The sequence below is a fragment of the Chanodichthys erythropterus genome, chromosome 12 (genome assembly GCF_024489055.1).
Source record: "Chanodichthys erythropterus isolate Z2021 chromosome 12, ASM2448905v1, whole genome shotgun sequence".
Lineage (NCBI taxonomy): Eukaryota > Metazoa > Chordata > Actinopteri > Cypriniformes > Xenocyprididae > Chanodichthys > Chanodichthys erythropterus.
In genome coordinates, this window is record NC_090232.1 from 55,422,642 (window position 1) to 55,437,680 (window position 15,039).

The 15,039-nt window shown below is 39.5% G+C and overlaps 1 pseudogene; it reads right to left on the reverse strand.

The window, feature by feature from the left end:
• Positions 1–2,186: 2,186 nt before the first annotated feature.
• Positions 2,187–3,215, reverse strand: LOC137032488 (microfibril-associated glycoprotein 4-like; annotated as a pseudogene).
• Between the last annotated feature and the right edge of the window lie 11,824 nt (positions 3,216–15,039).

Below are 15,039 nucleotides of genomic sequence, written 5' to 3' on the forward strand. Positions count from 1 at the left end.
CTTAAACATTGGATGCAGGCTAAATATCTACCTTTAAGTCGGTCGCGATATGTATGAAAACTGAAACTTATTTAAGGCAGTGATAGTCAGAAATCGAAATGGACTTAATTGATGTGCCCTATATGCTCCATCTATTAAACCTTCTGTATGATCAATCCTGAACACAGATTTGCGGTAATACCTTCGCTTTAATCTACTAGAAATAAAAATAATGCAGAATAAACCAGTCACATGTGCAAGACTCTAACTACAGTCTGCACAGCAGCAGTTCATGTGGACCAAACTCTAGTTTGTTTTTCATTGCTTGAACACAGTTTTCAAAACTCTACCCACTTATCCCATGACTTTAATACACAGCAGATGTAGGCCTTTTGACCGGATTTTTGATATTTGAAATATTGTTGCCATGGCAACACGTCAAACTTTAATAATATTCTTGAGCGTTTTTAAGGCTCTTAACATGCTTCAAAATGCATGAAACTCGACACACACATATCAATATTGTCACCCAGTAGACATGGACAAAGCCATAGAAATGGGCATGATGGAGGGGCTCAGTAGCGCCACCTTTTGACAAAAGTGGGGGGGTTAGTTTTTCCTACAGTCACCAAACTTGGTACACATATTGTTCTCATCAAGCCGGACAATTTTCTAATTTACATTCATTAGCTCCGACCAACAGGAAGTCAGCTATTTTGGTTTGAATGTTAAATATTTGAAAAAACAGGCTATACATTTTATACTACTACTCCTACAGGGTTTATACAACTTGCACCAAACTTTTTTAACTTGGTGCTAACACATTGAAGTTGTTTAATTGCAAATGGATTTCAGATATCTCAAACAGTTTGGCCGTGGCGAGACAACGAATTTATAGCAAGAAAAGGAAAACAAAGTGTTATAACTTCTGCATACATTAATTGATTTTGATGAATATTCGGCTGTGTGTTCGTTTTGCAAGGCTGATCACATAGATATGACTATTGTGATTTAAAGTTATAGCGCCACCAACTGGCAACAGGAAATGTGTTACTTTCAGCATGCTTTGAGATCACCATCTTATTTTTACCTGATTTGCTTCAAATTTAATTAGAATAATGTTAAAACATGTCACATGTAGACCTTTGAAAAGAATCGTGATATCTCAAACATAGTTGCCTTGGAAACACATCAAACTCCAGTATTCATTTTGGATGCTTTTGAGACTCTTAGCATGCTTCAAATTGTTTGAAACTCCACACACACATCAGGATTGTTAGCCAGTAGTTAAGTGCCTATTGCCCGCTGTGCACAGTTGCCCTGAAGCCATCGGGGTGGCGGTGCCACCGGGCTTGGGCCCGCCATTGTTGCTCGCAGCTATATTATTATTTATATATATATATATATATATATATATATATATATATATATATATATATATATATATATTTTTTTTTTTTTTTTTTTTTTTTTTTTTTTGATGGGCTCAACAATAGCTTGATTGCAAAGCGGTACAATCCCATTCTGGAAACTGTAATTAATAATGGATAAAATGTTTGGGCAACTAATATCAACACCATCCTTTAAGGAACTGCGTCACTGAGGCAAGATGCACGGTTTGAATGGAGAATAATATTTTTGATATTAGAAAGTGACACTAGGTCATACTGACAAAAGCACAGCCTAGTTACACCTATTATTTTCAGATTTGAAACCAAGGTTAAAAAAAAAAAAAGAAGCTAGCTCTTATCCCATTATCTTTCCCAACAAAAAAACTTCACAAATAAATCATGTTTTCTGTAAAGGAGTCAAGCTAAGCTTGTCTGTGATAAGAAAACCATCCACAAAGTTCATTTACATATAAGGTTGTATTTATAGGGAAAGTTTATGAGCAGTTGAACGGAATTCCTCATTTACGTTTCCTGAGGTCTTTTGTAGAGTTAAAGAAATCCACATCAACACATAATGCCTTTCATTGCTGGAGTTTATTAAAGTTTATTGTTAATTTGTTTCAGTTGTAGATTTAAAAAAGTGACCCAAAACAAAGAAAAAGGAAAATAATTAATGAGATACACAAAACAACAGCCATATATCCTGTTACAATATATACCATGATTTACTAAGTTACAGAGTTAACAGAAGAAGAGAAACCCAAAATCTTAATTTGATTTTGTTTCTGAGAAACACTGTAATGTTTCTTCAAAGGTCTAAGACACACGTTTGATCTTCATGCTGATGAATTTCATACCAACAAAGAAATTGTTCTTCCAGGTGTACCAAACATTTCCAATGCCGTATTGAGTAGCTTCTTCTCCCCATAAATACACACCGTTGGGGTTTGCTTCGTGACAGGCTTTGTACCAAAATGCCCCGAGAAACATTTTTGCACAGTTAACATCCCGGACGTCTTGATCTTTGTCAAAGGTGGTGAACTTCATACCATTGTGGTGGGTCAAAGAGTCACCTGCAGAGAAGAAGAGCATCATTGAGGACATCAGGAGCACATTTACTGAACTGAGTGTGAATTTCTTTTAATGTGAATGAAAGTGTCCTACCTGCTCCTCCATTACTGAATCCTGAAACAAGCAGTTTATACCCGTCAGTTTCAGGACCCACAGAGAAGGACGAGTACTGAGCAAAACCTTTCCTTCCAGTGAAGTCCTCCAGATCCACTCTCAGCATGTACTTCCTCTTACTTGTCAGCTGGTACATGTTCTCCAGCCCTGTTCACACACACACACATGAAGAACATGTTCAACCAAACACATGATCATCCACACAAACGGACACTCACTGTGAGATCTTACCCAGCCAGTATTCGCTCTCCACATTCCCAAATCCTCTCTTGTACTGATTCCACGGCCGATAGAAATTCACACTGCCGTCCATTCTCCTCTGAATCACCTGTGATGGGTTTATATAGAAGATATGATTCATAATGAATGTTCTGATGTGTGTTTAATGATCTACAGTCACATTCGTACCGTCCATCCTCCTTTATCTTCATCTTTCCCGCCTGAGATCATGTCACAGTAAACCCAGACAGGAACGTCACCTGCTGGATAGATGGAGTAAATCCCACTGAGCTTTTGTCCTGCTTTATAAAGGTCAGAACAGTCGACCGGCGTGTTTTCAGTACTGCATCCGTTCATCAGAACAACAGAGAAAAGAACCGCTAGAGAAACCAACTACACAAGACAGAGAGAGAAAGAGATGAACATCACACTGAAAACCATCTCTAGAAATGTTGTTGATGAACTTACTGCCATCTTCTCAGTCTCTCCTCAGTAGATCACAGCAGAGATCTGTTTAATCTAGACAAAAAAAAAAAAAAATCTTAAAGTTGTATAAATGTCTGAATGTTTTCTGAGGTAAGTGACGAGTAAAACAGTAACTCACCGTTTGTGTTGTTGAGTCTGACAGACACTCTTTATATATCTGTCAGATTTTCATGCTCCTCCTCTGTGTCACAGAAGAAATTTACTTAATGAACACCCACATTTTGGATGCAAATAAAAAAGGCATCTGTCATGCAAATATATATGCAGTGTATTGTATTTTATCTATTCAGTAAATCTCACTGAATCTGGCTGATTTAGTTTAGAGATACATTTTGTAGTTTTGATTAAATCCATCATGTTTATTATTTTGAATGTAAATGTAAATGTGGTCTCTCTCATAATTTGCCTTAGATTTCATGAATTTTCCATGTGGTGTTTGCTGTTTTTGCAGTGCCTGGCCCCAAATTCTTCTTCTTCTTCCTTTTCTTTAATGGAAGTCTATGGCAGAACTGTTTGGTCAAAAATTGTGAAAACTGACACATAGAAAGAAAAGAGTCTGAGTCTGAGCACATTTTTCCTCTGATTCCAGCACTCATTCTAAGTCAGATACATTAGGGCTGTCAAAAAAAATTTGAATTTCGAATATTCGTCAAATTTAAAAAAAAAAAGGCACATTCGAGTGTAAAACCCGTGCATTCAAATTTTTGCAGTGTCAAGAGGAGCACAAGCCATGATGATGTAACTGACGCGGCTTGTTTGTTGTTAGGTTATCCAGTACAGCACGGTGCTGGGTGCATTAATGTGATAAATATCATGGAGGAGTCAAAAAGTGAGCGCACTGATGTTGACGCAAGAAAAAAAGACTGCGCTGTCTGCTATGGCCAACTAGTTCGACGGCGTATGCAGTCAGACCCTTAGCAGTGCTGAAGAAGGCATCAGGCCTTTGGAGCAGATGGATATGTATGAAAGAGAAGCTACGCTACCCGTTGACGAAAACCCTCTCAGTTGGTGGCAAAAACCATGCGGTATGTTTTTTTTCCACATATTGCGCAGCTGGCAAAGACATACTTGACCATATCGGTCAGAGGTGCGTTTCCCAAAGCGAACTGTGGTCGCAAGTTCTGTCGTTACCAAGAGAGTTCATTGGGACTTATGGCCATAGTTGATTAACGATGCTTTCGGGAAACACAACCCAGAGCTGAGCATGTGTTTTCATCAGCTGGAAACATTGTCAAAAAAAAACACTTCCTGGTGTTTGTTTTTTTTTTTTCATGAGCAATATGTGTAGTGAGCGGATTGTTTTTGAATGGCAGGTCGCTATTTTGTGTTCATGTAGTACAAACATTACGCTGAAGCGTGTTTTCTCAGGTTAGTGTCGTGATGTACTTACAGTTTTATGCACTTTTTGTTACCTTTCATGCACATTAATGACATATTTTATTTAAATACAGTTGTTTGAAAAAAAAAAGTGAATGTCATTTAATTTCAATAAAAGATGCGATGCTTGATTTGGTGTATATTTACTTATGGCGCTCGCTTGCGTTCTGTTGTGGGCATAGCAGACAATAAAGTACTTTTTTCCTCTAACATTAAGTATTGCCTTTAGAATTCAAATATAATTCGAATTTCGCAAATATTTCAGAAAGAATTTCGAATTTAGCTTTTCAGACATTTTGACAGCTCTAAGATACATACCATGTTTACAGTGTATGGCAGATAAAATATTCCACCATTTTTAATTTAATTTAAATGTTTTTTTTCCCCCTTGTCTTCTACAAATTCTGACCAATCTTCAACAAACTCCTGCCCGCTCCAACAAAATTCTGTCCCACTCCCCAAAACTATGTTAATATCTCCCATTCCCACCAGAAACATTCATGTTTTGTCCCACCCCTGCCCACAGGTAAAAGTATACATGGGTTATTTTCAGTACGTCCATGAAATTTCCATGAAATAGTTTCAAGTTAGGCCGCCTAGCAACAACCTTCATCCCATCATAAACGTTCCTGATAAATAATTTATTACAGCATCTACATTTAGAATTGACTTTAAGATCCTTCTTTTCACATATAAGGCATTGCACAATTTGGCCCTGGATTATATTTCTGATCTTATTAAGCCATACACAGCTGTTAGGTCATTAAAATTTTGTGATCAGTTACTTTTATTTGTCCCTCACTCTCATTGCAAATCAAAAGGCGATTGAGCTTTCTGGAACAGTCTACCTTTGAGTATCAGGGGCTCTCCATCACTGGATGCTTTTAAAACCAGTTTAAAGACTTATTTTTACTCTTTAGAGTTCAAGTGATGTTGTGCATGTATTTTTGAATAGTTGCTGTTCTATGTTTTGTATGTATATACAATTTGCTTGATTGTGTTACGTTCATGTTGTTCATGTACGTTCATGTTCACGTTGTGTAATGTTACTTGGTTCTACGTGTATCCTGACTGCTTTATGTTATTAAACTACATTATTGTTCCTACTCCTGCCTTCATCGTCTTCTCTAGGATACCACTGTAACAGAATACCGGACCCAAAAACGAAAGATGGATTTCTGCGGTAGATTCACGCTAGTGGCACAGAAGAAACACGATTTTTGTTTATTCACCAAGGAATTCATCAGTGTTGCACTCTCCTGCTCCTTCGACGACGAAACCCTGAAGTCGTTGTTCTGGATCGGGGCCAACTACCATCATCCCCTGGACCGTTCGTCCCCGATCCAGAGCACAGCCAGACCCAGAGCCCGTACCTTCCCCACGGACCGTGGAGTACTTGTGCGACCCCCCCGCAGACGGAGAGTTACCACCGGCAGCTACAGGTCAGCCAGATCCCGAGACCACCGAGGACAGAGGCGACCAGCGTCCAGGAAGTGGAACTCCACCAGACGTCTGACCAGGGGTGTGAGCCCACGACATCTACGGATGAGGGAGGACTGGCTGATTGACTTCAGCGATGAGTCTACGCCCACCCAAACCCACCCGTCATCTTCATCCTCGTTACTTACTAGAGACATTATTATGGACTGTGTTCTATTTACAGATTTTTCATCTACTGTTCGCTTAGCCAGTCCTCCTACACCATCGCTGCTGGATATCGTTTGCCCTGCGCCGTCTCCGGGGAACCCCTGTGACGTTGAGCCGCAGGTCACACTCCCACCAGCAGCACATAAGCCAGAGGTTCCGGTGGCTCCACCTCCAGCTGCCGTCTTCAATGCTCCATCTCGGCCCGTCGACCTGCCGGCTCTGTCCAGGCTCCTCCCAGCTACGGTTCCGCTGGAGACCCTCCGACTGACGGCTCCTCTGGCCTCCCTCGTCCGGCCGGCTCCCCCTTGGTCAGTCATCCCTCCTCTTCCACCACGGACTTTCGAGACGTCGAGCACTCTCCGTCCCTCCACCCCTTCAGCTACAGAGGTCATCCACCCACGCCGCCAGGGGATCGTCGTCTTCTCTTCATCACTCCATCACCTTCACTCCGCCCACCTCCAGAGCCCCCTCCGGCCACCCCTGTGATGTTCCTCCACGGTGCGAGGACGCGCCTTGCCGGAGGGGGGAGCTACTGTTACGTTCACCGTCTCGTCCAGGTTGTTTGACTGTCACGTGATCCTTTGTGTTTTGCTCCCGCCACTCATTATTCACCATGGACACTGATTTCATCCCCAGCTGTTTCCTATTAGTGTGTGTATTTAAGTTCCTCCCTGTCTTCACTCGAGTGTCCGGTATTGTTTAATGTTACTTGGTCCTACGTGTATCCTGACTGCTTTATGTTATTAAACTACGTTATTGTTCCTACTCCTGCCTTCATCGTCTTCTCTAGGATACCACTGTAACAGATTGATTTTGATACTAGATTTTTATCTCCAATTTTTTCCTCCTCCTTTTCTGCTTTAAATTCTGATCTACTGTAATGCACTTTGAATCAACTACAGTTGTGTTAAATTTGAGCTACATAAATAACTTTTACATCTGTAACTTTTTTTGTGTTCAAAATTTTCAAAAATTATATAATGAGAATGTACAACATGAATCAATTTTCCAAACCGTGTTTTTGTCTTACCTGGAATCATTCTGGTACACTTATAATAAGTGTTTATATTCAGACTATTTTAGACCGGTCTGGTAGAAACCGCTGCGGAGTAGCACAGTAATGACTCGTCTTAGACATAAACAGAGAGAAGTAGCTCCGGCTACAATGTTCTTCTGCAAGATGTATGCAGTTCTGTTTATTCACCACTAGAGCGCCAAAAGTTATGGACAGCAGCTTTAAAGGTGCTCTAAGCGATCCTGGATGGAGTAAATTTCTGTTGACGTTCGAAGTGTTATCAAACAAAACAGGAGCTAGCTAGACCCTCCCTCCTCCTCCTATCCCTCCCCTCCGTGCTTCCTGAAACAGTCATGAATGCACATTTAAAATCATTCTTGTCGGTTATTGGCTGGAGCATGTTTATTATGTTTCGTGGTCCAGGCTGCACCAGTTTGTTTTTATTGCCGTTTTCGGAGCTTGTGGCGACTACAGAGACTGCGTTTTTTTACAGTGTGTTCAGGGGACAGGCAGCTAGCGGATAGTGAAGAGATGTTTGCTGTATGTGACAAAAAATGTTTTGGCCTAAAAACGCATGACATCACTTAGAGCACCTTTAACAGAAAAGCAAGTATTGGCTACTGCATGTGTGATTTGGCTTGTGAGAAAACCTGCAAAGTGGGCTCCTTTTATAATCACTAAAAAGCTGTCACTCATTTTAGTTAAATATGACCTCACAAAGTTCCATTATGATAAATGATGCTGACTGCACCATGAATCTCTTATAATGTCTGTGCTTTGCTTGTTATAATAAGAGGATTCATGAGTGTGCAGAACTCAGCACTGAAAAAAAGTTTAGATACGCACATAAAAACAATATGAATTGTTTTGGGCGGTGAGTGGATTTTAACTTAAACACCTCTGATTGGCCATTCAAGTCAACAGATATGTTTGTGATTGGCAATGCTGCAAAAACATTTTTGTAAATAGAAACATTTGATGCTCTCTAGAGCGACAACACAGATCTTTTTCACCAGTATACAATTAATATGGAGAAAACTGATCCTAGACCAGCCGTCATGGGCAGCTTTTCCCTGTAAAAGCAATCAGAATTTGGTTGAAAGTTGTGAAAATTGGCACATAGATAGAGGAAAATCTGAATATCGACTGAATATTTTCAACAGTAACACATAGAAACTACACTTTTCCTCTGATTCCGGAGCTCATGCAGAGCTGAATTCATTGCACATTTTACAGTCATATTAATGGTTTTACAGAAACAAAAGGATCTGCAAAATATATATCTGCATATATAACTGCAACAGATATTTTCCCTAAAAACAAAAAGGATTAATGAGGGCAAAATGCAAATGCTGTTTCCCTCCTTCAGCACATCCTGGACAAATATTGTCTCATCAACCAGACTCAGTTAAATAAAAGATAAATCTATTTAACATAGACTGATGTTTGATTTTGATGTTTGTTGCCTTGGAAGATCAGCTGACTGCCATGACCCAGAGTACAACACATTGCTCAGAACTTTTCTCTACTCAAGTTAAAGACATTTTTCTTGAGAGCTATTGCCTATAACACTAATCTGACGTTGCTCACTAAATCGCTATCACAACGCGTTAGCATTATGCTAGCTTGTTAGCTTGTCATCCGTGCCCGCCATCCTTTTTTCTCACGTGCCCCTTTTTCTATGAGTCTATCAAACAAACATGGTGAGTCAGGTCAGTCTACAAACATGGTGAGTCATGTCATCCTCTCCTTTTGTTGTTACTTGCACTGCCTGTCATATGCATAGTATAGCTCTTCTGTCAGCAGCGAGGGATTCACATGTCATAAATGCAGGGAGATAGTCAGGCTGACATAGAAAATCTCCGAATTAGAGACACGGATCCAAACTTTAATTGACGATAGTAAGAATGCAAGGGCTTTAGATACTGTTTTGGATGTGACTAGCTTAGTGAACTCTGTACATTGTTCGGTTCCGGCTGTAGAGCCCGTGCAGCAGGGCAATTGAGTGACCGTGAGACAGCCTAGTCACGAAAAACACCACTGTTCCATTCCAATTAGAACATCAAACAGGTTCTTTCCAGTCAGTGATGCACCCACTGAGAATCCTGTTGAAAGTGCCCTAGTTATTGGCGATTCTATTACAAGGAACGTGAAAATAGAGACACCAGCCACCATAGTCAAGTTTACCGAGAGCCAGAGCGCCTGACATCAAAGCAAATTTAAAGTGCTGGCTAATGCTAATCGTAAGTACTCTTAAGATTATTATTCACGTCAGCATTAATGATGTTCGACCTCGCCAGTTGGAGAGCACTAAAATTAACATTGAAGAGGTGTGTGAACTCGCAAGTACGATGTCAGACACTGTAATTTGCTCTAGCCCTCTTGCTGTTTGTCGAAGTGATGAGATACTTAGCAAACTGTTATCACTCAATGGCTGGCTGTCTAAGGGGGCTTTCACACTGGGCGATTGTTTCCGGTCCCCCCTGGTTTCACACTCAAATTGATTCTATCGAACCCTATTGGAGTTAGACAACAGGTGTCAGGACCCACTCATTGTCGTAATCATACTTTAGATCTAATATTGTCACATACAATCAATATTAATGCTGTTAAAATTCTGCAGCAGAGTGAGGACATCTCAGATCATTAACTAGTCTTGTGTATACTACATTTTGTCAAAGCGGCTAAACTGCCTCCCTGCCATAAATATGGTATAACCATTACTTCTACCACTAAAGATTGCTTTATAAATAATTTAAACCTCTTATTAACTCCCTGAGGTCTGAAAACGCGCCGGCTCGTTTTAGAGGATTTTTTCACATTGAAGCAAAACAGACTAATGCTGTGTTCACACCAAACGCGAACAGAGCGTCAAATTCGCGTCTACCGCGTCCAGTTTGCCGCTTGAACATTTTGAATGCATTCGCGCATATAGAGCGAAATAGACGCGCGTAAAAAACAAGCGTCCGAGGCGAAATCCGCTTCTTGTGGGAGGGGCAAGTGCTAGGCGGTTGTCTGTTTACAAGATGGCTGATGTTGATCGTGCATTCATCGAGAGAGCCACTGCTTTGTATTTACTCTGGAGAGCAGAACAGCGGCGTTGGGGTCAGCGTCGCGGGAAGGCCGCAGGTCGATAAACGTGTACGTGACTCAAAAGTGAAATGTGTATTTACAACTTACCAGGTAGCCCAATCTCCTCACCGACACTCTTTCAAGCGAGCTCCTTTTTATTCCTGTCTGAAGTATGAACTTGTGTCATAAATCTCTGGGTGACTGCTCACTGATAATATCAGTCATTCCTCCATTTTGAATGAGTGACTCCAGGCGGGCCTGCCGCCACAGCAGCAAGCAGGCTCCTGATTGGTTAACGCGGCGCGAATTTACGCCAAAGTTCAAATTTTTCAACTTGGGCGTCAGACGCGAATTCGCGTCATACGCGTAAATGCAACAAAAGCACCATTCGTGCGTATCGCGCGAATTGAGCCGCTATCGCGCTAAACGCCTCATTCGCGCCGCGAGACCTCCAGACGCGCGTAAACGCGTCTGTACATTGACTTAACATTGAAATCATTCGTGCCAGACGCTCTATTCCCGTTTGGTGTGAACACAGCATTAAAATACTCAGTCATTTCTTGTCATAGAGACATAAGTAATATATCAATTGAAACTATAGAATGTCGTCTTTTATTTGTGTACACTCAGAGTAAAAACACAATGTTGTGCTTTTTGTAAAATAAAGAAAACTAACATGATGCGTGATCTCTCCTCTCCCTCTGAACGAAGTTCAATCTGATAGTTCTCAGAAAATGAACTGTAACTTATGAATACTAATGACAAAAAAATGACACTTATGTCTAAAGAAACGTTGAAATTTCAGGTTTTAAATTGTGTAAGTCAAATCGAAAACAAACATTCTGTGTTTATGTAATCTGTATGAAAAGAGAGCCATATCAGAAGTCCGAGATTCAGCTCATTACCCGCTAATGCGGCCATGCCCACGGAGCCAGCGCTATTCAGAGGCAAATTCAGAGGCAATACATGCATTCATCGTCTCAGTCGTGTATTTATTGTCTTGAAAAGTGTTTATCTGGATGTTAAAGCCATGGTTAGCGATCTCTAGAAGACTAATGCCATTAGTTCCTAGTTCCTTTTCTTCTTTATATGGATTTGTGGCCTAAAGGTGTGCAGAGCGCCCTCCGGCTGCAAGTATGAATTGAAAACACAGTATCCAGCACTCATAGTGATGATAATAAATATTGAATAAATATTACTCCTCAGTATAGAATATTGACATGAACATATAATAATCCATCAATATTTCTCCAAATGTGCATGCTTTTAAGCTAAAAGCCTATATGAAATGCCATAGAGGTTACATAATTGTTCAGACACTTTGCATCACAGAAATACATTATATTTTAAAGAATATAAGTCAAGGCAAGTCAAATTTATTTATATAGCGCTTTTACAATTTGTAATTGTTTCAAAGCAGCTTTACATATTAGAAGCACAGAAAAAATGGAAGTGGTTAAAAATAAACTGTACAAACAAGCGTGGTAATATGTAACATATACAAGATGGTGCTACATTAAGCCAATGTCGGCTGACTTCCAGGGGTGGAAAAAACCCCTAGGAGAAAAACCCAGCGTGCTAGCACTGGGAAAAAAGTCCTAGGAGGGAAAAAAAACCCTTTGAAGATATATATAATATATGTAAATGTATATGGAGATCAAAATCTGAATTATACATTTTTATTATAGAGATTAAAAATAGATTATATATAAATATATGTAAGCGGATACGGGGATTAAAAATCTGAATTATAGATGCAGCCAGAATTGGATCTTTAGGCCCATTGTCTCCTGGGCTACGTTGTAGTCAGGTCCAGACGCAGGTTCTCCATCTGATCTGGATACGGCCTGGATCCAGCACCCGGCAAACCTCAGGATAAGCAGAGAGACTGATATTAGCGTAGATGCCATTCTTATTCTGATGTACAGGTATATCTAGTGTTATAGGAAATGTTCTCGGTTCCAGCCGACCTAATTATTGCAGCGTAACAATCCTTTAACGGATTTGAAAAATGTTAATAAGCTCACTTAGGTACTGGGGAGCTAAACCATTTAGAGCTTTATAAGTAAGTAGCAAGATTTTAAAATCTATACAATGTTTAATAGGGAGCCAATGTAATGTTGACAGAACTGGGCTAATATGGTCCATATTTTCTGGTTCTAGTAAGAACTCTAGCTGCCGCATTATCAAAGAGCACACCCAGGTTCCTAACTGAGGACGAAGGTTTAATGGAGCACCCGTCAAGTGTTAGAGAGTATTCAAGGTTTTTTCGTGAGGAAGTTTTTGGTCCAAAGATTAGGATATCAGTTTTTCTGAATTTAATAATAAGAAATTTCTTGTCATCCAGTTTTTAATGTCAGCTATGCATTCTGTTAGTTTTGTGAATTTGTAGGTTTCGTCAGGGCACGAGGAAATATAGAGCTGAGTATCATCAGCGTAGCAGTGAAAACTAACACCATGCTTCCTAATTATCTCTCCTAAGGGCAGCATGTACAGAGTGAAAAGCAACGGTCCTAATACTGAGCCTTGTGGTACCCCATATTTAACCTGTGATCGATACGACATCTCTTCATTAACTACCACAGACTGATAACGGTCAGATAAGTATGATTTGAACCATGCCAAAGCAATTCCACTAATGCCAATATAGTCTTTTTAAAAGAATGTTATGATCGATAGTGTCAAAAGCAGCACTGAGATCTAATAACACTAATAGAGAAATACAGCCACGATCGGATGATAGGAGTAGATCGTTTGTAACTCTAATGAGAGCAGTCTCAGTACTATGGTATGGTCTAAATCCTGACTGGAAATCCTCACAGATTCCATTTCTTTCTAAAAAGGAGCACAGTTGTGTTGAAACTGCCTTTTCTAGTATCTTTGACAGAAAAGGTAGATTCGAGATTGGCCTGTAATTTACTAAATCTCTCGGATCTAGTTGAGGTTTTTTAATAAGAGGTTTGATAATAGCCTGCTTAAAGGTTTTTGGCACGTGTCCTAGTGTTAAAGATGAATTAATTATATCAAGAAGTGGACCTACGACCTCTGGAAGCATTTCTTTCAGTAGTTTAGTCGGCATTGGGTCTAACATACATGTCGTTGATTTTGATGATTTGATAAGTTTAGATAATTCTTCCTCTCCTATAGCGGCGAATGATTCTAGTTTTACCTCAGGGACACTACAGTGCACTGTCTGAAGCGAAACTGTAGACTGTTGCATGTTTATAATTTTCTCTCTAATATTATCAATCTTGCAAGTAAAGAAGTTCATAAAGTCATTACTGCTGTGCTCTATGGAAACGTCAGCAGTTGAATCTCTGTTTCTAGTTAATTTAGCCACTGTGTCAAATAAATACCTAGGATTATGTTTGTTTTCTATTAAGAGATTTGAAAAATAAGTAGATCTAGCATTTCTTATGGCTGTTCTGTACTCAATCATTTTTTTCTTTCCACGAAAGGCGAAAAACTTCTATTTTTGTTTTCTTCCAACTACGTTCAGCTTTTCTAACAGCTCGTTTTAGAGCCCGAGTGAGCTCATCATACCACGGCGTTGGATTAGTTTCCTTAATCTTCTTTAGACGTAAAGGAGCGACTGCATCTAATGTGCTGGAAAAGAGAGAGCCAATAGTTTCTGTTGCAGCATCGAGTTCTTCTAAGTTGTCAGGTATACTAAGGCGATGAAACTGCTCGGGGAGATTATTTATAAAGCAATCTTTAGTGGTAGACGTGATTGTTCTACAATATTTATGGCTGGGTGGTGGTTTTGTAGCCTTGGCTAATTGTATTATACACGAGACTAAATAATGATCTGATATATCATCGCTCTGCTGTAGAATTTCAACAGCATCAATATCTATTCCATGCGACAGTATTAGATCTAGGGTATGATTACGACAATGAGTGGGTCCTGACACGTGTTGTCTAACTCCAATAGAGTTTAAAATATCTGCAAATGCCAATCCAAATGCATCTTTATTATTATCTACATGGATATTAAAATCACCAACAACAAGGACTTTATCCGCAGCCGGTACTAACTCTGATAGAAACTCAGCAAATTCTTTGATAAAGTCAGTATGGTGCCCTGGTGGTCTGTATACAGTAGCCAGCACAAATGTCAACTTACATAATGTTACATAAAGCACCATCACAAATTACAGCAACACCTCCCCCTTTGCCTTTCTGTCGAGGATTGTGTCGATAATCATAACCTTGAGGACTAGATTCATTTAAAGTAATGTAATCCCTTGTGGAAAAAAAGTGCACTTTAGTATACTTTTATAAAGTGTACTTATTGCAAAAATAATATACTTTAAAAGAACACACTTAAGTGTGAATTAAATGTAATGTTTTCATCGCTTAAGTGCATTATATCTGTACTTAATTTCAAATATATCACATATTAAGTTCATATTAAATGCAATAAGTTGAACTTAAGAGTGATTTTTTTGAACAACTTAAGTGGTACTTTAATACAACTTTATGACAACCTTCGTAATTGTTTCTAGTACCTTTAAAATATAGTTGAAGTGCACTGCCCAATGCACTAACAAGCAATTAATTTGAACTAAAATATATTTTAATATCAGATATCAATACACTTAAGTGTGAATTAAATGTAATGTTTCATCCGCTTAAGTGCAATCTATTTGTAATCAATTTCAAATA